This window comes from Cnephaeus nilssonii, assembly GCF_951640355.1.
Source record: "Cnephaeus nilssonii genome assembly, chromosome: 2".
Taxonomy (NCBI): Eukaryota; Metazoa; Chordata; class Mammalia; order Chiroptera; family Vespertilionidae; genus Cnephaeus; species Cnephaeus nilssonii.
This window is the reverse complement of record NC_137073.1, coordinates 34,803,592-34,828,946: the sequence shown is the minus strand read 5'-3', so window position 1 is coordinate 34,828,946 and position 25,355 is coordinate 34,803,592. Positions and strand designations below refer to the sequence as shown.

General features: G+C 43.0%; 1 protein-coding gene across 17 annotated transcripts in view; it reads left to right on the top strand.

The window, feature by feature from the left end:
- Positions 1–25,355, top strand: part of CUX1 (cut like homeobox 1) — a 353,788-nt gene that overhangs the window by 227,953 nt on the left and 100,480 nt on the right. The window lies entirely within an intron of this gene.

Below are 25,355 nucleotides of genomic sequence, written 5' to 3'. Positions count from 1 at the left end.
CAGCTGTTCACTGGTGATTAGACTTAGGTTGCTGCTGCAATTGCAGAAGGAATGCAGCTCTCCCCGGCCAGGACACTAGCATCCTGAGCAAAAGTGCAGGAATTCCCATTTCAGCTCAAGTCCACGGCCACCTCTTTGCTCCGTCTCCCAGGATCCTGGTTGTAAAAGGAGCTTCAGTTGTAACACACACAGTCAGCTTATTACATTCCTCTTAACTTGTGGGCTGCGGCTCTGAGCCTCTGATGAAAGAAAATATTGAATTGCACTGAAAAACTACATTTTTTTATAGCTAATGTTAGTCTTAGGAGAATTTGCACCTCCCAAACCTTTCCTGCCAGTAAAATTTATGTTTCTTAAGGTAACTCATGTTGTATTCCTTCCCTATATGCTTTTTAAAAAGAGCTACATTGTATATGCATGTACTTACACACTACATTACAAAAGAGACATTTATGAGGAACTTCACTTTGGTTAATTTTATAGTCTTTTCTTTATTTCAAGTATATAACCAGTATTTTATCACAATATACAATATGCTCTGAGAAAGCAGAAAAGTTTCCCACTTGCGCTTGGCTTACAGTTTTACTGAAATTGTTTCGGGGAGCCTGTGCCCACATTGTGGAGATGGGGGATTCCATGCCCATCAGTGGGGCCTGGAGGACCTGAAATGCGATTTGAAAAGGTGACAAAAACGACAGCTCAAGCCAGGACTCCCAGGAGGGAGATGCCACCAGTGTGTCATAGAATGGAGGTGGGGTAGGTGCCTTCCCTGCATACAGATCACTCTGGATTTTTCGCGGTGGTTTCTTACAGGGTATCTTATTTACTCTTTTCAATAATCATCGAGAAAGCTTTTATTGTGCTCACTGCATGGACAGGGGAACAGTCCCAGGACATGCAGTCAGGCCCCAGATCTAGTCCTTTGGACTCGAAATGCAGTGTTGTAACGGCCCTTGTGGTGCTGCCTCCTTATGGGAGCAGTGTTGCCTGTGTGACAGGCTCCCTGAAGGGGTTCAGTTCTCTGTCCCTATCCCACAAGCTCCATTGGATCTACCGTAGCAGACTGATTTCTCTTTTATTTATCTTTTTACAGCTCCACATGCAAGACTCAGGCACCTGGGCCTGATAGAGCCCAGGACAAAGCCTGAGGCTCCACACTATTTTGATAATCCTCTAGGTCAATTTTGCTCCCCCTGATTGAACTTGTAAAGATCAACTTCACTGTCCTGAAGTGGAGTCTATCTGCTGTACCTTTAAGAATGTAAAATTTTCTATTTCCTGTCCTTTTGATTAGTCATCAATTTCCAGTATGGGTTGCTGTAATTATCCTGGCTAGATTAATTTCCCTAAAAATAGTGAAGCAGCTACTTTTATGGTTTCCAGGGCATAGGCTTGAATAAAGAACCTACTGTCCCTTAAACCTTAGAAAGAACTGAAGCAGATCAGAGCGGGAACACTTGATGACTTTTTTTTCTATATCTTATCTCCAAAAGAGTGGGTGCATTTTGTAAAATTCCTGGGATTTTTCCCCCTGTACTAGTATTGTGCTCCACACCTAAAATCCAGAGCCTGGGTGAGCCCTAAAGGGCTTTCCTTGACTTTTGCACCGACAGCAGCTGTTTTGTTTTCTCTAAGCAATGCAGCCCTGATCTGGAGTTTTCTCTAGTCCAGGGGGCTGTGCAGGAAGAAAGGGGTGGCTTTATATTTTCAAATCCAAGTAGAAATTCCTCTGACTGCCAAGGATTCTTCATCTGTTCTGTGGACTCCACACAGGTCTAGAAATTAAGGGCATCCATGAGATTTGGAAACCTTTACTCCTCCCTTCAGCTAATCCTGCTAAAGGTCCATGTTGAAATGGCGCTAGACCTGCAGAGTAAAGGGGGCAGGCTAGTTACAGGTGTGATGTGCACATGGACACAGGCTCTGCACGCAAAACCACATGCATATGTAGCTGTCCTGTATGTGAGGGCATAAACATGTTTATGAATATAGAGATAACAATCATTCATCTGGAATTCTTGAAGAGGGTATTGTAGAGAAAAGCATTTTTCATGGACTGTCACCTGAGTTTGGCATGGTTCTATAAAAATTTTGCTTTTTTAGAGATCCTCACGGTTTTTCTGATTCACTATAAAGGTAAATCTTGGGGAACTCTCAGTTTGAAGCTAAAGGAGATAAAGGGGCTGTTGGAGGAAAACATCAATTTGTAGAAGATCATCGCACATCTAGTGATCTGTAAAATGGGCATTAAAATATATTCCTTCTTGCTTCCCACACTGTGGGGTCTGTGAGAATGGGAGTGTTCCTGCAGACTGCATCGTGTTGGCAAATGCCAGCTGAACTTCCGCAGAAGGATCCTGTCTTGTTCTCTGTGTACCACACTTGCACATTAGCATGGTTGCTGGTACATCATCTATTTTTGTTGACTTAATAAATCAGCATGAGCCTTTGCTGTGAAGACAGGTGGATCAGGGGTACAGCTGAGGTGAATGACCAGTGAGGCTGTGTGCTCTCTAGAAGGGCAAACCAAGGAAGCTGTTGTCTTCTAAGAAGAAAGCAGGAGCCATTGAACCTTTAAAGTGCTTCAAGAAGTAAGAATTGGGCTGGAGGCCCAGCCTGGAATGTTCACACCACCTTCTGCCCCCAGTGAAATTCCTTCAGAAGCCATGTGTTTCTGACTCACCACGGGGACCTGCTGCTGCTGCGGGCTGTGGCCCCGCAGGTGTTGTGACGCAGCACCTTTTCTCCTTTGCTTCCGACGTGGCAAAGGGCACACACTCACCAGTCGGGCCCTTTTGCAGGGAGGCAGGAAGACTGACAGAAGTGAGAAACTGTCCTGGCCATGGAATAGCCCCAAATCAATGAAGACTTTTATATGACTTTTATTATTTTTAATTTAAAATGTCATGTTTAGTATACAAAATTTAGAAAATTCTAAAATATTTTAAGAAGCAGATCATCACTCATTTCACAACACAGAGATAACTGATGTTAACCTTTTGGCATATTTCTTCTGGTTTTTTTCTATACAGTGATATTTGTTTTTTGTTTTTTCACAAGTGGCATCAAATTGATAGGCAATTTTCATTTCTATTTTTTATTGGCATGTAAATATTTCTTTCGTGTCATGAACAGTTCTTCAGAAACAGCACATGCTGCACCATGTTCCATCCAATAGGTGTACGTTAAGAGGGTTGCCCATGGGTTTTCTTGTTTGGGACCTGATGTATTGTCACCCTGCTGTCCTTGCCTTACAGGCTTTAAACTACACTTGCTCTTTCTCTTGTATGTGTGTTTATATTTTGCCAGTGGCTATGGCATCTTTAGGGACTTCCCTTGTGACATCATTAAACTCCCTTCTGATGACGAGTGCCTGGCACAGGATCTGCACACACACCCTCCACTTGTGGGGCCTCCATTGCTGCTGTTGTCTGCAAAGCACGTTGCATTACTTGGCCCACTTTAAAAATGTTGGTTCACTTCCCCAGTGTAAGGTCTGTTTCAACTCTAAAGAATCCCATCGTTTTCCATGTTGAATTTGTGATAATCAGTCCGTCCGCATCGCAGCATACTGCAGCTATTAAGGAGTGTCGCATCATCTTCCCAGGGACTCTGAGTATACAAATCCTAACTAGTTGCCACTTGGGTGCAAAAATTTCAGCGTACACACCATTGTGGAGTTGTTAATGCTTTAATAAATGGATCAGCACTGGAGGTTAATAACCACAGAGTAACTGTCTTCTGAAATCTAAATGCCACGTGTGTGCAGGACCCATTTTCTAAAGTGAGACAGGTTGTTCAGTGTGTGGTCCCCTCCAGCCCCACATCAGGGTGACTTGTAGAGTTCAGGAGAGATCTGGCTCCATCTGGCTGAGAGAATTTGGGGCTCTCTGGGTTGGTGTAAAACAAATTAAGAGAGGTGCCAAACATCTGGGCACCAGCAAGGATGGCTAGGGCTCTTGTTCTGAGATATCATAAAAAAACTTTTTGAACCAGCCTTAAGAATGAAAAGTTTGCTGTAGGAAAGCAAGAGAGAGCTAGCTAATTGAACTCATTGATTTCCTTCACGGCTTGTTTGCCCTTTCATTCTCTTCCTGAGGTGCTGTTTGTTGAGGAATGTCTCCAATTGCCAGAAAGACAGTGGGGTGTCTCACATTTCCCCTCCAGCTCTCCTTCCAGCCAGAGCCAAGTTCTGAGGCAAGCCTGCAATATGAATTTTTAATGCAGAACTTTATAGCATCACTCTTGCAGCCTGGCTGCATTGCTCTCCTGAGTTTTCAGATTTAATGCTCTGATGAGCAGAGCAAAGACTCCAGGCATTCAACATCAGTGAGACTTAACCCCCAAATGACTGCATGTGTGCTGTCTAATTTCCCTCAAGGAGTTGGGAGAAAAATTTAAATTATGTGCTGTTTGGGATGTTATCAAAATAGCCTGGAGCACAAAAGCAGAACATGTTCTTGAAATTTTATTGGACGGCATATATTTTTACCTTTTCATTTATCTTTTTGTTTGACTATTTTCACATTAATGCATTTCTGTGATCTTTCTCCCTTTAAAAGGCTGTACGATTTGTAGGAACTACAGAATGTAAAGATTAATGGATCCTCTCCATTTTCCATGGAATGCCCAAATGTAGTTAGAATTCTAGAATTTGTCATTGATAATGGTAAATGGACCCATTTTGTTAAGTGGTTAATTTTGTGTGTAGACATATGGTTGATTGGGTTTTTTGGTTTTTTCCTCTGTATTTTTACCTCTGTTTTTTTCTGTATTTTTTTTAAGGAGGAAAAGTTGAGTAAAAGATGTATATAAAAATTGCTTTAGTTTAAATAAGTTATATAAAAATTGCTTGAATTTAAATAAGTTAGAGAACTATGAAGTCTTCTATAAGTGGTGCTACAATAATTAACTGCCTCATGCAAAATAAAGTCTAGATGTCTTAAATATTTAAATGTAAAAAACAAAATCATAAAAATACTAAGAGAAATTTTAGGTGGACACTTACATAATGTGCGGGTAGAAAATTTTTTCTAAGCAAGATGCTAAGGTAGAAATCACAGGGAAATTCACAGCTTTCCAGTGATGGGTGGGTGGGTGGGTGGGTGGGTGGATGGATGGATGGATGGATGGATGGATGGATGGGCTGGCAAACATATTTGCATTGTATATAAAGAGCCCTTACAAAGCAATAAGGAAAAGTTTAGTGCCCCAATAGAGAAAGCTCTGTATTTTTGACTCCTTACTAGACAGTTCTACCATAGGCATCTCAAACCCAAGTGAACTCATTATTCTTCATAATCTCCTTCTTCCTGCAGACCCCTTTCCTTCAGGTTTTCCCTCGGACAGAGAGTCTTTTCAGAGTCTTATTACCCATCCTGTCTAATCCATATTTATTCTACCTCCTTGAGACATTCTGCATCCCTCGCTTCTCTGGTCTCCACTGCCACTACCATAATTTGGTTCTTTTTATCTCTTAGCCTGGATGCTTCAGTATCTTTCCACCAGATCTCCCTGCTGCCTGTTTCTCCCTGGACTGATCCATTCTCCAAGCATGCTAAAAGTATCTTTCTAAAATATAAAGCTGATTCTCTGAAAATCTGTCCTCCTTAAAGTATTTCCATGATTCTTTCTTCCATTGAAAAATCATGGCATAGCACACAGGGCACTTTCATGATGCAGCTCTGCCTTCTTATCCTCATTTTATACCAGATCTAATTATTGCCATGGAACCATGGGCCTTTCCCAAGCTCCCTGTCCCCTAAAACACAGTTCATAGTTAACAACCTTTTTTCAACAGCCCTTCCCTGCCCCGTTCCTACACCTACACTTACCTGCACAAGCCACTGCGTGCATGTGAGAGGGCTCCAGCTCTCCCATTCCATGGACAGAATTTAAGGGCGGTCATGAATTTGAACTTGGAAAACATATGTCTTTATTTTCACTAAAGTCTGACTGTGATGTAGCATTTTCTTCTGTTGCAAATGAAGTCAACAAATCAGAATAAGAACAGACCTGTGATTCTGTTGCAAGTGGAAATCAGAGATATTTTCACATCACATTATTATAATTGTTGCAAATACTCAATTACTGTGTATACTTATCGCTACTTCAAAATGTCAGTACAGTTCTTAGACGTATCATTAGATTTGTTATTTAGTGCATCATTAAAGAACATGTGTTCCTATATAACAAATTTGAGATTTTTAGTATTATAATACCTGCTCTTCAAAATAATTGTTTCCCTTATGTATTTAAAACATTCTTCCAGGAAGAGGTCCATATTCTTCACCAGGCCGCCGAAAAGGACCATGGCACAGAAAGCTTAAGCGCCCACATTAGGTCGGCAGCATCTTGGCAGCCGAGACCTTCCTAACTTTTTGCCCTACACTTTGCATAGTGCTCACCACATTACATATGCTTTTAATAATAGCTTACTTATATGGTTTTCCTAAAGTCCACCTCTTCTGGATATAAGACAGTTGGAACTGGGGCTAGGCAGGGGCAAGTATTGTCCAGAACTGGACGTGCACTGACGTAATTGGTCACTGCCAATTATACCAGGTGAACCCTTCTGCCTGGGAAGAAGACACTGCTTGTCCCTTTGGGTCTGTACCTCCCACACCTGGACACCTATGTAAAGCAATGTGGGAACTTAGGTTTCACCTTGGTAAAGCCCATTATGTTGAGCAGCATATGCCATTACCATAGCACAGGGCATGACTTTAAGTATACCAAAGTAAAAGAATCAACATCCGGAAATCTGTCTGATTTTGATAATGAACAGAATGCATACATGTACTTTCAGTCTAAGCTAAGGGACATTTCTCCTTTCATAAAGATGGAGGTAGTGCCACGTATGTCAGGGGTTAATTTGAACATTCATTCACGCAGTCATTCATTCAGTAAGCATCTTCTGAGTGCCTGCTGTGTGTTCGCAACTGTTGTGGACACTGGTGGTGCCACAGTGCCTCCGGCCCAGTCTTTGTACTTACTCCCCTCAGTCCCTAGGAGGTTTACTTGCCGCCAAAATTTTTAGTTCCTCTCTGTGCTGAGGACTCCCACCGGTGTGCCTCCAGCCCAGGCCTACCCCCTCACCACCAGCCCTCCTAAGACCTCTCATGCTTCACCCAGACAAGACCCAACTTCTGATTTTTCCCATCAACCCTAGCAAAACAGCAGTCAAAGTGAACCCCTCACTTTCTAAGCTGTTTCCTCACAGAACCCTGAAGTGGCTGCCACTTCTCTGGGAATCAAAGGCAGAACCCATGCAGTGGCCCTCAGCTCGCTGTGCAGTTGGCCTCCTCCTCCCAGCTCTCTCTCCTCTTTTCCCACTTAATGTTTTCCTTATGACACACCCTGTGTTTCCTGATTTGCTGGTCTCTCTTCACCCACTAGAATCTAAGTTCTGTGAGTCTTACCTCGTTCACCACTGTATCCTCAGTGCCTAGAATAGGGGAAACAGAAAATGGTCCTGGAATGAATGGAAACAAAGTCCCTGGCCTCCTGGAGGCAGCCTCTAGGGCAGACAAGCAGATTGCCATATCATAAAAGTTTAGGTAGTGTCATGCTGCCAAGAAAATTAAAGCAAGTTAAAGGAAGGGGGAGGGAGAGGAAGAGAGTTGCTGACTTAGACGGTGGTCAGGGAAAGCCACTTGGTTGAAAATTAAATATAAAAGCCTATAGCAGGGCCTCTGTTCTGTATGGTTATTAAATCAAACCTATATGGGCTTACTCTGCTATTTGTCTTAAGAGCATTTACTCAGATTATTTTATATGAGAGGGAACCTTGGACCAGTCCCTCTATGAGAAAGTTCATGCTGAAATCTAGAATTCCCCTAATTTGTTTCGATCAGAAAATATAGAGTAGCTCCAGATGTCTTCTCGGAGGGCCAGGACATCCGGTGCAAGGGGGAAGCTAAGCACATCTGTAATTTCGGACACTTTAAAATGACCAGTTCTCCTAGCTCCAGTCCCAGCTCCAGGAGCAGTGGAACTGGATAAATTGCCCCTCGTCACCAGGTTGGTGACTCCTGAACTTGAGTGGAATTCCTCAAAGCATTGGTTAAAAATGAGTTCCCTTGCCAAGTTAGTCCGCCTTCATTTATTACTCTTTTAAAGATGAATACAAAAGCTCCTTATGTTAACGGTATGGAAAGATTTTCAACATATGTAATTAAGTGAAAAAAGCAAGATTCAGAATTGTGTATGCTATGTCTGCTTGTAAATTTTATTAAACAGCAATCTCTGGGGACAGGATAGAGAGGGGCTTTTTCATTGTAACCGTTTCTGAATTTTGAAGATGAGATTAAACTAGAACTTATTTAGTCCTTCTGTAGCCTTTACATTGATGAAGCTGACGTAGCCTCGGCGGCCGTCAGGATCCACCTCTTTGCAGGAAGTTTCCCACACTCTCTCTGTGGAATCACTCATCTTATATAGTTCCCATCTCTCTCTAGCTCAGTCACCAGGATTAAACAAAACAGCACTGTTGAGCCTTCTTTGTAAATGTGTGTATCTTTAAAGCAGTTACTTCTGTGCTGAGTTGTTGGTTAAACATACCTCCAAACTCCATGGAGAGGAGGTAGAGTGTACAGAGCCAAATCCGGGGGCTTACCTGATTCTACTTTCTATTGAACAGCAGACCTTCGGGCAAGTCAGGTTAACTCCTCTGGCCTAGAGGTGTGTTCTGTAATCCTATCCGCCTCCACATGATTTCCAAGGAGTTAATAGGCGTGAAGTGCTCCGTGATACCTGTGCCAGGGTTCAGGCAATGTCACCGCCATCCTCATCATTCATATCTCTGATACCCTCTAGTCTGGCTCCTGTTTGAAAGCTAACAGCTACCAAGAAAGCAAGTGAACTTCTACTAAATCTGTCTCCGTTGTTTGCTGTATCTTTATAGTAAAAAATAAAATGAGACATTTATTGTCACCACCTAGCCAGTTTTATTGTCAAGATCACACGTTTATACGTCTTTCAGATGCGAATGGCTGTGCACGCATGTGTCACGTAGCTGTGCACACGTTGCTGTTCCTGCTGAGCGTGTCAGGACAGTCCACTTTGTGTGCTGTACTTTGTTCTTTTGGCTTAACATGATTTCATGCAGTTTTTACACCTGCTTGTTTGCTGAATTGTCATTTTGATGGCAAAATCTTATTTTCTTCTCTTGATGAATTAGAGTTTACATAATCTTTATTTGTGGGCATTTGGTTATTTTGGTTTCTCACAATGAATTTTTGTTTAGGAAAACAATTCCTTAAAATATTTCTTAGAAAGAGAGATCAGTAAAGCAAAAGAAATGCTTTTTCAAGTATCCTTAGCATGTTGCTTTGCAGAGGGGTGAACCTGTTACAGTAACAGCAGTGGAGTCTCTCTCCCAGCCTCCACCCCCAGTTTCAGAGATTAAACCCAGGGCCAACTCCAGGTCTGTCCTGGGAGCAAATTTGCCTCCAACTTTCTGTGCCAAATCCAGACGGTGGGGGGTAGATTGTGGTGATTGCTGTTGTTCCCTCGGCCACGCTGGGTGAAACCTCATATGTTTGTATTTGTTAGCACAAAAACTCACCATTTGCCCATCTGCTTATTTAGTCTCTATGTTTCCTCATGTCCTGTGAACATGGTATAGTGAGAACTCAGTAGTAATTCTACATATGTTCTGGATTTTAATTATCCACTCACACTTATCATTACTTTTACTTATCAATTGCTCTTCTTTTCATATGCATTTTAGTGGTTTTCATTGCCTAGAAGTATTATATGTGTGTAAATACACACACACACACACACACACACACACACACACACTAGGGGCCCAGTGCACAAATTCGTGCACCTTGAAAGGAACTATGGGCCACGAGGCTGTGGTGAGCTCAAGGGCGGGTCTTGGCCCATCCTCCACGCCCACTCCCAGCCCCTACCACCATAGCCCCAATCCCTTGTCTGCCGGCAGCCCTGCTCCTGCTGCCTCCACTCCCACACATTGACAGCACCGGCCCCACTCGCACCTGCTGCGGCACAGAGTAATTGGTGCCAGCGCCAGCAGCGGGTGCAAGCGGGGCCAGCGCTGTTAGTGTGTGCAAGTGGCGGCTGCTGCCCCAATCACCCCTCAGGAGCAGGGGGAGGTGGAGAAGCCCTCAGGGGCGATCAGGGCCAGCAGCGAGTGCGAGCAGTGGCTCCAGCGCTGGCAACAGGTGCAAGCGGGGCTGGCGCCAGCAGAAGGTGTGAGCATTGGGCAGGACTGTGGCACGCAGGAACAAAGAATTTTCAGTAACCACCAGAGGCTCGCCCCGATGACAGCAACCAGTGCCCCGCCTTGGTCTAGCACCCCTGCTCACCTGCTCCACCATCCCACCGTGGCTGACGCCCGCCATGTTCCGTGCTCTGCCGCCTGCTGCCAACGCCCACCATATTCCACACGCGCCCCCTGGTGGTCAGTGCACGTCATAGCGACCGGTTGTTCGGTTGTTCCACCATTCAGTCTATTTGCATATTAACCTTTTATTATATAGGATTATTACATAGGATGATAGGCCCCATCAATCCCATTATTAATCATTTTTAATATGGTCTCAATAATGAAAAGTGGTCGTTCCTTCCAAATTCATTTTCTTATTTTTTATGATTTATTATATCTTTAACCTGTCCGGAATTTATGATAGCATATAAGGTAAGGTATGTATCTATATATTATTCTTCACATAAATATCCAGTTTGCCCAAAAGTATTATGATTACTTCCTTTACTATTTAACATTTGACATCAGATGTAAATAATTACATATATCTCTGGATTTCTCTCTGGAATTTCATTCCATTGATCTAACTTTACATTTTACTAAGTATCATACTGTTGTGGTAATCTCTCTTTGTTTTCTATTTTGGTATCTTATACAACCAGATTACTGTTGTTGGGGTTTTTTTGTTTGTTTGTTTGCTTATTTTACAAAGAAAAAATGCTTTGGTATTTTGGTCACCTGATTTGCCTTTATACATCTTGTCACCAAGTTTTATAAGTCAACTTGGGAAATAAATTTATATTTATTTATCTTTAATACAACTACAAATAAAAAATGTTATCATTAGCTTTTTTTGCCACTAGCATTTTATAATTCAATATTCTATAGCTGGAATTTATACCATGTTATTTTAATTCCTGCATGTTTAATATTTATGTCCCTTTTGTAGATGAGATAGATATTATATTTCATTTTCTAGAAATTTATTATTGGTACATGGGAATTTATTGCTTTCATGTCTTTACCAAAAATATGGGTCTTTGCTGAATTCATGGGTCATCTTTGCTCATGTGAAACTCTTGGATTTGGTGAGCATGAGACCATATTTCCTATAAGTAATGGAGTTGGCCCTTTTGTGACAGCCAGAACATCTGATCCTCTTATTTTACTCCTGTTTTTATTTTTATTAATTTATTGTTGACAGTATTACAGATGTCCCCCACTTTTCCCCCTTACCCCTCATCCACCATGCTCCCACCCACTTCAGGCCTTTGGCTTTCTATTGTCTGTGTCCATGGGTTATGCATAAACACATAGAAATTCTTTGATTAATCTCTTCCCGCCCTCCCTCCCATCTTCACTCTGAGATCTGTCCGTTTGTTCCATGCTTCCATGTTTATGGTCTTGTTTTGTTCATCATTTTATTTTGTTCATTAGATTCCACAAATAAGTGAGATCATATGATATGTGTCTTTCTCTGACTGGCTTATTTTGCTTAGCATAGTAATCTCCAAGTCCACCCTGCCTGAAAGGGTAAGAGATTCTTCTTTTTTACAGCTGCATAGTATTCCATGATGTAACTGTACCACAGCCTTTTTATCCACTCATCTACTGATGGGCACTTGGGCTATTTCCAGATCTCAGCTATTGTAAGTTGCACTGCTATGAACAAAGGGGTGCATATATTCTTTCTGATTGGTGTTTTGGGATTCTTAGGATATATTCCCAGAAGTGGGATCGCTGGGTCAAACAGCAGTTCCATTTTTTATTTTTTGAGGAAACCCCACACTGTTTTCCATAGTGGTTGCACCAGTCTGCATTCCCACCAGCAGTGTACTAAGGGTTTCCTTTTCTCCACATCCTCTCCAGCACTTGTTGTTTATTGATTTACTAGTATTGATAGTAGTCATTCTGGTAGGTATGAAATGAAACCTCATTGTGGTTTTAATTTGCATCTCTCTGATGATTAGTGACATTGAACATCTTTTCATATGTCTATTGGCCATCTGTATGTCCACTTTGGAGAAGTGTCTATTCAGGTCCTTTGCCCGTTTTTAATTGGATTATTTGTCTTCCTCTTGTTGAGTTGTATGAGTTCCTTACATATTTTGGAAATTAACCTCTTATCAGATGTATCATTGGTGAATATGTTCTCACTCCTGTTTTAGAAAAAGCATCTCGTTTCTCTGAAAAATAATGGTGGTTCTAAGTGTCTGTCCTATTCCTATTAACCAAGCGCTGTAGTCATTCCCCCCATTTAAATTCAACTGCAGCCTGATTTTCAGATTCCATGTGATTGGAACCCCTTAAACTTACGTTCTCCGAGTGGTGTAGCGTGTTTTCTAGTAGGATTATACTTCTGTATATTGCATTTCTTTTTACTTTTGTATTACATGTCTTATAAATTTTCTTGCCTTGGGATTTAAGACAACTTCAAGCTTGCTGTGCTTTATTATTTATTGTGCCTCTTAGTATGACTTATTTCTCCATAATGTTGTTTTGCTATATATTATATTGTCTAGTATGGCTTAAAACCTTTCCTTAACCTTTTAAAAAATTGAGTCAATCTTTGCCTTTGAAGTGTGTTTCTACTACATTTTGTTAGATTTAAGGTTTTCTTCAAATAATGCATTTTATTTTTATAGGTGAATTTGGCCAGGTTACATTTACTGATATAACTCTTAACCTATATTTTTCTTCATTGTTGATACCTTTTTTCTAATTCACAGTATCTCTGTCATAAACTTTCTGATCTATTTAAGGAATACAAACTGAAAGGCTTAATTGACTCTGACTCTGTTGATTCTCCAGTCCAGCCCTGCCCTATCTCCTCTCATTACTGAAACTCACTGTCAGATGCAGAACCATTGAGCCCTCTGACATCTTTAAAGAACCATGTATTTATTTTAAATTCTCTCACCATAATGTACTGTTAATACATTATATGTCAAGCATAGCAGCAAGTTATACTTCCTTATACTTTTTTTTAATCCTCACCCAAGGATGTGTTTATTGATTTGAAAGCGAGAAACAAAGACAAAGGTTAGAGAGAACATCGATTGGTTGCCTTGCATACATGCCCGACTGGGGTTTGAACCTGAAACTTGGATATGTGCCCTGACTGGGAATTGAACCTGCAACCTTTCAGTGTACAGGACAATGCTCCAACTAACTGAGCCCCACCAGTCAGGGCTTCCTTACTTTTTTTTGTTGTTGTTGTTAGAATTTCTTTAAGAGTTTATTTGAGCCCTGGCTGGTTTGCTCAATGGTTAGAGCATCAGCCCACAGACCAAAGGGTCACAGGTTTGATTCCCAGTCAAGGGCATGTACCTCAGTTGCAGATTTGATCCCCAGCGTGTGCGGGGAGCAACCAATTGGTATCTCCCTCTTCACTGATGTTTCTCTCCCTCTAACCCCCTCCTCCATCCCATTCACTCTCTCTAAAAATCAATGGAAAAAATACCCTTCAGTGAGGATTTTTTTAAAAAATAGTTCATTTGAGACAGAACTGAAAATAATTGTTGTGGAGCAATATCTCAAATGCTCTCTTCCCTACATTATTAACCTTGCCACTTCCCCACCCTCTTCAGTGAGACCCAGTGCTTTATAGACTGCTCTGAACCTACAAATTCCCACTGGTGACTTCTTTAAAGTTATTTGGATTGTCCAACAATTTTCTTCTGCCTTCACAAAACATCTACTACTCTTTAGCAGGATTATTAACTAGTGATGGGTTCTTTATTCGCTAGCATGTGGTAATTATATTTTACACACTTGAGGTATGCTCTGTAGATCCTAACGGGTGGCACACATAGACTAAGACGTTCTTGTCATCACATCATTTAACTTTTACTAAACTGAAAAATGTATTGCCTGGGTATCCGAAGTCCTTCTCTACGGGTTAAACCTGGGGAGTATCCTCACCTGTCATTTGAAAAGTGACCGAATCCAGTTTCCTCTCCAGAATTGCAACATTATACGTCGATAATCACATTATACGCTGAGCCTCTAGGGCAGTTACCTGCTGTATGTGTCTTCCCAATGGAGGGCATCAAGATGGTATCAGCTAACATTTTCCAGCCATGAACATATGAAAGAGGGTTTGGCTTGTTCAGTAAGTGAGTTGAATTCTCCCAAAATGAATTCTGTAATCAAACCAAGAAGGTGGTTTGTTTAACTTAAACTTTTCATCACACCGATCTCCAAAAAGTATTCTAGGTGGCTTAATACAAGGCACAGACTCAGTAGGATTCCTAGAGATGGATCCTGGGAGTTCAAAGGTGGAGCTCCATAAGGAAGATACTTTTAAGGCTTGGGTTTGAATAGAAAGCTCAACTACTTAATAACCTGATGTGACTAAGACATTCCATACATAGGAGAGCTATATTATTATGATGCCCTGATGTACTCACTGTTTGCTTGGCTACGAGGGAAAACTTGATGTTGCAATTAACCTTTCTATTTTTTTCCCTCTGTCTGAGTATTGTGAACTTCCTTTGTGGTATTTTAGTGATTAGACAGGATGGAGGGTGTTCTTAAAGATTCATGGCCAAGTCGGATGATGTCAGAATGAAGGGAAGGGATGGTCTTTATGGGGCCAGCAAGTCTGGCCCCGTCTGAATTGTTTGTCTAACACTTCACAAGTAGAATAGGAACCACTGAATTATTCATTTTCAAGTTGCCCTAAAAAAGGCACTTATGCTGCCGAAATGCAGACTTTTGGTGCCAGTGAGAGGAAGAGGAAGGATGCTGTCTTTCCTCTGAATGTGCTGCTGCCCTCACTGCCTTGTTCTCCAGTTTCACTTCCCAGCCTGCAGGGTGGAGGAAACCACCAGCTCACTTAAGTGCAGGGCCATGGCGGGGGCAGGGGATTGTGGGCACTACAATGAGGGCCTCAGAAGCCACAGGTGAGCTGAGCATTTAATTTGCTGGAGAAAGTCCAGGTGGAGGGGAAGGAGCTTTAGGTTTATGGGGAGCTGTGTCGTCAGAGAGCCTCTGGGTGTGGGTGTGGTGGGAGAACAGCCTGAGTCTGTAGACGGGGGCCCAGGGCCCAGGAAGTCGCCTTGGGCTTGGGCTTGGGCTTGGAGGTAAGGAGGAGAAGGGAGCTGAGAGTAATAATAACTGGTATGCAATCAGAGATCTTTTTTTATTCTTAGTGTTAGCTGCTCTGTCACCAAACCTTTCCTTAACAATTCCTACCAAGTAGTACTTAGGGGAGAAAGGGAGTAATTAGAATCCCTTACATTTGGAAGGGAAAAGCAGGGTTCTTAACGCTAGACCAGCTGCTCATGGTGGCCTTGAGCTTCTTTGTCACTACTCTGCCCTGGGCCTCAGTTTCCCCACCCATGATACCAGAGCAGATTCTTGGTGAACGCCAGAGGCGCAGCCTCTGCGTGCTGCAGGAGACGGTGAGAGACACAGGTGCGATGCTAGGAATCATAGGATTCTCTTGCAGTCGGTCGCTTGATCAGCACCTGTTGGCTGTAGGCAGGGTGTTTACAGGGTAAAGCAAACAGAGGAAGGGAAACAAAATCTGCAAGGCGCTTCCAAGAGAGTGAACACTCAGATCAGGCAAGCAGTGCTCCAACCTCTGGAAAGATGTGCTGACAAATTTTACACTAAATTCGTGAAGGAGACTTTAAATACATATATATTTATAGATGGTATAACAGCAGCCCTGCCAAAACCTTTTCTTAAATGTAATGAAACAGCAAGTTCAGTCCTGCTGGTGCTATTCTCAGCCCAAGATTCCTGGCACAGTCTGTGCGGGCTCCCTGGGCACAGAGGCACTTGGTGAAAGGTGGGAGGGCCTCCGTTTCCTCCATTGCCCACGTGGAAGCAGCTCCTGAAAACCCCTTTTCTTGTGGGATGAAGGATGGGACGTGGGTGTCCCTTCCAGAATCCTTTCTCCTCCCATACTCTGTTCTTAGCAAACAATCTTTTTCTATATCAAAAAAAAACACCCACATGTGATTTTTCAATCACATTCTTCTTACAGAGAGGTGCTTTTCATGTATACTTTTTCCTCCCCTTTGATGAGTGGGTAAATTGATATTCAGAGAGGTTAACTGTCTTGACTAAAATTTGTCAAGTACCGAGTCTCAGGCAGAGCTGGATTCCAGCACCGGACGACCCCTCTAATCGGTATTCCTTCCCAGAGGCCTCACTGCAGCCTCCGCCCAGGCACTCCTGCTCATCACCTCATTTCTGTGCAAACGGAGTATAGCAGTCAGCATCAGCCCACACTGGATAGTTGACACGTGGTGATGGAAGGATGCAAAACTACTGTGACGCCTTTGCTTTTGTATTTATCATCTTGTATTTTTCTGTTTGCTTTTTATTATGTTAAATTTCCAACATACAATAGAGGGCAGGATCCCAGGTGCCTCTTGTGCGGTTCCTACCATTTCATTCATAGCTCATCCTGTCTCACCTGTCCCCTCCCCACCTCAGTTTTATCTTGAAGCTACTTTCAGAATCCTTTCATTTTTACCTCTGAATGTTCTAGCATGTGGATCTTCACAATAAGACTCTTCCTTTTTAATATAGCCACAATACTATTATCACATCAAAAACTGATTTCTTAATATCATCAATATTTAAATTTCTAACCACCCCTACACATCATAAATGGTTTTATTTTTTAATTTGTTCAAATCAGAAGCCCTGGCTGGGTGGCTTAGTTGGTTGGAGTGTCATCCCATTCACCAAAAGGTTGCGGGTTTGATCCCTGGTCTGGCTGCATACCGGAGGCAACCAATTGATGTTTCTCTCTCTCTCTCCTTTACTCTCTCTCTCTCTCTCTCTCAAAATCAACAAAAAAACATATCCTCAGGTGAGGATTTAAAAATAAATAAATAAATTTGTTCAAATGAGGATCCAGGCAAGATTCACATATTGTAATTGGTTGGTATGCCTTTAAGTCCCATTCATTTTAAAGATTCCTCTCCATCTCTTTCTTTTCCTTGTGATTTATTTGTGTATGAAACTGGTTCATTTGTCCTGAAGAGTTTCCCACAGTCTGGGTTTTGCCAACAGCATCCCAAGATGTAGTTGAGCATGTTCTTCTGTGATTCCTGTACGTTTGTAGTTGAATCTAGAGGACTGATCAGATTCAGCCTGGAAATTTTTGGCAAAGGTCACTTCATGGTTGGTTATGGTTATCTTCTAATGGTCTCAGGTATTGAAAATCAGCTCTGACCAGAAGAGAAAGGTCTTGATTTTCACGTGTGGCAATAATAATGAATATGCGCATAGGTCTTTGTGGTTTACAAAGTCCTATTCTCCTCCATCAATGTTCTTATTTTGTCCTCAGGCCAGTTTCTTTGAGAAAAGCTGTTTTACTCCTCCATGCATGTGGCTCTCGAGCTCTAAGGTCTGCTCAAGGTCAGATGACTAAAAGGCAGTGGGGAGAATTCAGGTCTGTTTGCTCTGCAAGCCACGCTCTTGCGGTTCTCTAGACCAGCAGTCGCCAACCGGTGGTCCACGGACCACGAGGTCCGAAAGGTTGGTGACAGCACTGCTCTAGACCACAATTTCCTTCATTTCACCTCCAGTCACTCCATCCTACTTGTTACCCTGAGGCACGTGATTTAAGGAAAGAATAAGATTTTCACATCCAACTTTCACTCGTTTTTAGAGCAGCAGTGTTGGAACTGTGGAGAAATGGCAAGAAGCATCTGAAGGTTAACCCAGACACTTAACCCAAAAGGCTTTGGGTGGTCTCAGTAGCAAAATGAATTATGCAATCTCATGAGCTCATTCTCTGGCCACAGCTGACCCATGTCCCTGACCAGGGAAGACGGAGGCCTGAGTGACGGTCACAGGCTCAGACTGAGGGTCATATTCTGGTGAGTGACTGACCTCCTGGAGCTGCCCTGCTGGTTGGCACAGGGGGAAAGTTAACTCCATGTGGGCTGTCGAAGACCACTTGGTTGTCAGCTAGACTCAGATAAACTAAAGGAGGATATTATTTATATCATTTCATATAAATAAGTCAGCTAAATAAATAGCTACGCAAAAAGAGAAGTATATTTTCCCATTTGAGATTAAAAAGATTAGAGTTAACTAAAATTGATTATAATTGTTACTGTTGTATCATTTAAATTGGCATAAAAATGAACAAATTGTGGTTAATTTCTGAGCAGGTAAAAGAGACATCCTGGCCATTTAACTGTCTCTTGACACGGTTTCATTTCCAACAAGAATAAAAACCATAATTTCCAGAAGGTTATCCCTATGGGTCAAGTTCTCCCACTGTCTCGCTGCCCAGGCCCTGGTGTGATCAGGGAGGGGTGGGTCCACTCTGGAGTGACACGTTAAATTGGGGGCTTGGAAGGATGCCAGACAGCTTCACCTCTGCCCTCCACCCCTAACTTCACAGAGGTGCCTTAACGCAGGTGGGAAATGAAAGACAGGACTGGTCATACAGATGAGGGTTGTCACGAAAACCTTTCCCCAGATGATGCTTGCTCCTCCCCTCACCTCCCTCCTAACCCTCCCAATTAGAGTTTGCTGAGACCTAGTTTGTGTCCAGCTCTGTGTTGGGCATGAGGATACCAGGTGAGCCAGACCAACTGCCCTGCCCTCCAGGACCTCACATTTGGACAAAAGGAAGCCTAACTCTTGGTCTTTATATACTTTTTTTCCCCCTAAGGCCGTTGTTGCCTTCTTTTTCAAAGGCTGTTAAAAGTGGTAAGAAAAGTGAATTATTTTCCTTCTGCAAAAACAACTTAGAGACTCTTTCCTTGAAAGTCATATTGCCCTAAGCGGTTTGGCTCAGTGGATAGAGCGTTGGCCTGCGGACTGAAGGGTCCCGGGTTCGATTCCGGTCAAGGGCATGTACCTTGGTTGCAGGCACATCCCCAGTAGGGGGTGTTGCAGGAGGCAGCTGATCGATGTTTCTAACTCTCTATCCCTCTCCCTTCCTCTCTGTAAAAAATCAATAAAATATATATATATTTTTAAAAAAAGTCATATTTACAATTTGACAAAATACCCTGCCTACTTTTTGCTCTTTAAAATACCAGATAGTGAATTGTTGCTTGTCCAGAGCAGAGTGGACTTCGGGTGGCACAGATGTTAGTTTGCATATTTGATTAACCAGTATTTAATGGGCGCCTGCTTTGTTCTCTGGGATTATAACAGTAAATCAACAAGTAATCAATATACAAACAAGACTTTGAGACAGGAATAATAGGGCAATAAAAATAAAGCGAGTGGATGATGGGGAGTGAGGCTGCCAGGAGACCTTTCAGAGGATGGCCACGAGAGCTGAGACCTGGATGGTGACTGCAGCTGCCGCGGAGACCTCAACAGAGAGGTAGCCATGGGGACAAGCATGTTGGCTTCAGGGAACAGAGTAGGACTCAAGAGACTGTGAAGAAAGTTGATTGAGCTACAGAAGGAAATTTACACGAGATGCGTATTACTAATAGGCTGTAAAAAATACATCTGCAAGAAACAAAATAAACCTCAATACAATGGCTCTGATGAGAAAGCAGTTCTGCACTTAGGTTTCTTTGTTGGGAAGGCTAGATTGTTTGACACGTGGGAAATAAAGCTGGAAAAGGAGGTGTTTAGGGGAGGTCATTCTGTAATCAGCTGTTGACCTTCTGCTTCCTGCAGAATCCCGGCCCACAGTGAGGATGAGAGGATCTTGACCCAAAAGCACTTTGGGTCTGACTGGGAGGGAGGGAGCCAAAAGAAGTTCCTGGAATCCACCAGCCCATCTAAGGCAGACTGGACTTGAACACTAACCCCCATGGGAATGCATCCGAGGGAAGGATTAGTCCATGCAGAAGAGGCCACAGACCTCATGGGAGAGGAAGTGTTGAGAGATGCAGGCGGGGCTGGCAGAGGCAGCCTTGGGGAGCTCCCCGGGTGCAAACACCGAAGGGTTGGCCTGCCAGGTGGTGGGATTTAGATTGCACAGGTGGGATATAGGTGTAGGGGTTTTTTTTAAGAGTAGTATTGTCAAATCTGTGATAGCTCACTTTGTCTACAAAGAGAAGGAAATGCTATAAAAAGTGTTTTTGTATGACTTCACCTGACAAAGATAAGACAAATAAGGGCAATCCCATATATAAATATTTATGAAAAAATACTAAATAAAATATTAGCAAATAGAATTCAAGAGGACATTAAATGAGTAATACACCACAACCAAATGGGAGCAGATAACTGTCTGTATAATTTACCACTTTAGTGGGTCAGAGGAGAAAAACCATTTAATTAGCTCCATAAATGCTTAAAAGGTACTTAATGAGATCAATATCCATCTTTTATTAAAGAGTCTTAATAAAATAGGAACAGTTGGATATTTCATTAACAAAATAGGAACATAGATATTTAAAGTCCAAAATCAGGAACATGCTTAACGGTGAAATTTCCGATGCATTGCCATGACATCAGGCAGGGATCCCCTGTGTCACTCTTGCTGTGATGTGGTCTGGAAGAGCTGATCAGTGCCATCATCCAGGAGAAAGAAATCGGAGGCATAAAAGGGGCAGGAAGAGACCAGCCTGTCATGTGCAGATGAGGGCACAGGGTACCATGAAAGCCCGAGAGAGCACCCACAAAGCTGTTACGGTGTTTAAAGGCACCCACCACGGCATGATTTCTTTGTCTAGAAGGTTGTTGCTCTCTCAGCCCAGCTATTCTCTGCCCAACAAACTTGTCTTCATCCTCCAGGATACAGACCATGTCCTCTCCTCCACGACACTCTCCCTCCTCATGTTTGCAAAGCCCTTAGGATGTGCAGGTATATGGTCAGTGTACTAGTAATAAGGCAAATACCAGTGCTACTAAGTAAGCACTGCTGTCTCCACTTGGGACATGTGCTTCCCCATCAGCTGTGGCACATAGTAGGTGCTCAGTAGGCATTGAGCAGAGACTGCCCCTCCATCCCCAGCCTAGTCTGTGACCCACACCCGTCGGGGCGGGTCAGTGCCTGTGCACGAGGAGGGCACAGTGCCACCTCCTCCGGGTACAGTCCTGCCTGGCTCTCACATGTGACTCAGAGCAGCCTTTCCTTGTGGTGAGATCAGACTTCTGCACTGTGCCCAGCTCCTCATCTGTGTGCCCAGGCGGGACAGAGAGAGATGGCCTTTCCTGAGGACGCCCATCCCCATTAAGGGGATTTTAGACCCACAGCCACGAAACCTTCCTCAGTGCCTGACCCTCTGGCCGCCTCCTTTTCATGCTGCCCTTTCTGATGCTGGTCCAGTGAGCCCACTGTGTCTCCTCTACCGCCCTTTACTAAGAGAGCCTGGCCTGGTGTGCAACTTGTCAGGAAAGCGATCACCTTCCTGACAGCTGAGGCCATCAAACGCAGCATCCAGGTGGAAGGGGGAGATCTCACTTTATTACACATACCGGAGCTTTTTGTTCTTTAATTTTTAAAGCGGGGAAGATTAATCTTTAGCTATTTCTTCTTTTGATGCTCAAGAACTTTATAATCTAGTATTGAGACTTTTGACTTGGGTCCAAGAAGACACACTGATCTTTGAAGGCCGCCAAGGACACTTCTCTAACTGCTTGTAGATGTACTTGGTCTTAACAGATCCTGATGACAGCATGAGTGTTCAGGTATTGAAATATGCACCAACCTTGCCTTGGTGCCATCCCTTAGCACTTGGGGCTAGTGTGAAAGCAAACACAGAGTTCCTAGTGTGGATATAATCTCCCTTCCATCCACCTTGACCACATCCTTTCGAGTTCCTCATAAAAATGGTGTGCTAGTGCAGAGAATACCCTGAAGTGATCCGTAGGGAACTGACTGAATGAACCAAATATTCTAGGCCAAGCTGAAATTACCCACTCTTTGAAGTCGGAGTGGAACGTAATGCCGTGCAGGTTAATAGATCAGTGAGAGCTGTTTTGTCAGCTCGTAAAAAGGTGAGAGAACTAAATTTTTATAATAAATAGTTTTGCTGAGCAAACAATATGTGCTGTTATTATGGACTTTGGAAAATAAATGATTTTAGACTAATGTCAGGCTCCAGATCCCGATGTGGTAGTTGGGCCTTCAAAATGAAAAGAATGAAAAGCCTTCAGAATATTGTTGACACCCACTCTATGAAAGCACATGGCATTTAATTCATTACTGCACTTTTCAGATAACATAGTTGTAGTATTAACCTCGGGGCATTTTCGTGTTACTAGTATTGAGGGCAGTTTGTCTGGGAGGATTCATTTTGTTGGGAGGGCAGGGCAGCAGTTTGGAGAGGAGTGCTTTGCACAGACTCCGTGGTGGATGTGTTCTAAGATGAGACCAGCACAGACGATCTCGGTCCTCGTCTACAAGTGCCAGTGGCTGCACTTCCCATCTTCAAAACCCCAATCGCACTGAAATACCTGGCTAGATTTTTGATCTTTCAAAAAGCATGCCCCTTGAAAAATTAATCACAAGCCTACGGACTTTAAAAATAATAGTTTGGCGTTTTCTTTGCCCACTGCTCCCTGGTTCCTTCCATTGTCTCCTCCTGTGGCTTCTGGTCCATTCTGTGAATGGGAGCCGCAGCCCCCCCCCCCCCCCCGGGCCCTGCTGTCATCAGGATACCTGGTGCTGAATAGCCCTGCCTTTTCACAGCAGAGCTCAGTGTTGTCATTATCATGTGAAAGCTTTGGAAATCTGAGAGTTGCTCTTGTAATGAAAGGTAAGTGCAATAGTTGTTATCACATTCAATATTTTGGTCAGTTTAGTGGTTGCTTAGTAACTAAAGTTAAACTAACCACAAGATGGAAAAACTTGAAATTCACTTCCAGGGATTGCCTCAGACTGCCGAGAAGGCACCTTTCTGTTTAATTGTGACTAATTCTTTATAAGGGAATTGAAACCTTTTGGAAATAGTGCATTGTTTTCTGGATATTAGGCATACTAATGAGCATCCAAAACCACTCACTATCTGAGGAGGCTCTCAAGCCCATCCAAGTCCCCTAAATCTGGTAGAATTTGTCCCCACGGGTCCCAGCCTTGCTGCCAGCTTTAGGTAAAGCCAGGCCCCTCGGAACCCCTCTCTTCTCTAGCCTCAGCTGTGTCTGACCCTATACTGGCCCCTTAGCCAATGGCAGAGCCAGGCAAGGATTGAGCGGTGGATAAAAACAGGCAGCCACACCTCTCCCCCTTATCTCCAGATCCAGGATTGGGAATTCCCAGAGAATTAAAGGTAAAGCTCTGGCCAGAGGATCTTCCTGCTGAAGGGAAGTTATCAGTGATTCCTCTGGGTCCTGGGGTCATCCCTCTCCCCTTCTTTCTTCACTCAGCAAAATACATTGAACACCTGCTGTGTATCTTTCTTCTTCACTTCATCCCGAGAGAGACAGCAGGGCCTGCCTCTCTGTCCTCCCCCATATACGCTGCCAGAAAGAGTAGCGGTACCCCCAAGGAAAGCCAAGCTCCAGAAGAAAACATCCCTCTGTAGGACAGACTCCCCTCCCCCCAAAAACACGAAAAACAACAACAACAGTATCTGTGATCTGACAGGAGTACAAAATAAAGCATGAGAAATATACTCAAGAAAAGGGAAGGTAATAGCAACATAAAGCAAAAACAAGGAATAATTTTTTTTAAGTGAATGAAGTAGGAATAGGTATGAAAAACAGAATAACTAAACTAAGGAACAAAAGAAACAAGGTAAATTATAGGACGAATACAGCTATAGTTGGATCAAATTGAAGAACCACCCCAAAAGCACCAAGAAAGGATAAGGAAAGGTTGAATGATGTGGAGGACAGAAGTAGATGTGCAACCAAATCCAAATAATAGTTCCAAACAAAGCAGAAGAAATAGTTCAGTGACAGATAAATTAGCCAGAATTAAAGGAAGATGAACGTGCTCATTGAGGACCCAACAGGAGTGATTAGGAAAAAACCTTTGCCAAGGCCCACGCTCAGGATCTCTGCTCACTCAGCCAGGCCCTTCCCCACCCAGTGGCCGGGCGGGTCCTGCAGCCAGTTCCCCTCATCTGCTCAAGAGAGAAGTGAGACACCACCTATAGATTTTTTTTAGGTATTCAACAGCTACGTGTTTCCGTCCTTCTCTTGTAAAAATCACGGTACTGGCGAGATCTGCAGGAGCCACGGCTGTATGTGCCCCTCCCGTGGCCCTGCCCAGGGCCAGGAAACTTGTAGGTGTCGGAATGTTCATGGCACGAGAGTGAACGAATGAATGATTCCAGTAGCCAGGGAAGTTTGCCAGGTATATCTGCACTATGTAAATACATATGAGTAACTGTTTGATTAAAGTACAAAACTGATTAAAAGTTATGATTTGCCTTAAGAAGAGTTTGTTCACTTTTTATTTCATCTTGTACCCAGTGGAATTGGCACTTTATCAGCAGGTTGTCAAGATAGCAGCTTTCTGTACTGACTGTCAGGTATCCTTTTCTGTCCTGTTTTAGACCCTTCACACCTTTAATTATTTTTTTATCCTTTGTCGTCATTAGACTATCTTTTCTTTGGCAGAGCAGTTTTTCTGAAATCTTGGAGGTTTCCGTTTCAGATGATGCGGTGAGATGTTTAGTAACTTAAGCTGCACGCGCCCCCCCCCCCCCAATCCATCCCCTTTCACCTAGTATTGTCACTGAAGAGGCCCAGTTGGGGTGTTTGTCTTCCAAAGACACTGCCTTCTTCACGAAGTCATCCTAAAAATAACTGCACTTAACTAGGACATTTTATGAATTGTTTCAGACTTTTCTCAGACCAGTCTGAAAGCAGGATACTATTTCAAACAGATACAATGAGCCTTGAACCTGATCACACACAAGGCATCTGTTACCCCATCCGAACTTCGGGGAGTTGATAAGATTGCCTCAAATCGCAGTGTGCGGCTAAAGGCTAAAAAAGCTTTGGGTGCAGCAAACAGAAAAACCGACCAGCCAGGGACTGAATATAGAAGTTTGAGGCAGTGACTTGCCAGGGTGCCTAGTTCTAACCTCCGATAGACTTTCAAAATTGACCATACCCTTCTCAATAGGATTCTCAGCATTATTTTCTCTCTCATGATGTTATATGTTGGAACCATATTATTGCCTTCAAATTACTCAAGGAAGTACTTTCAAAACAGGAAAGAAAGCACCTGGAACTTCCTGTGTGTGAGCAGGCCAGAATGGTGGTG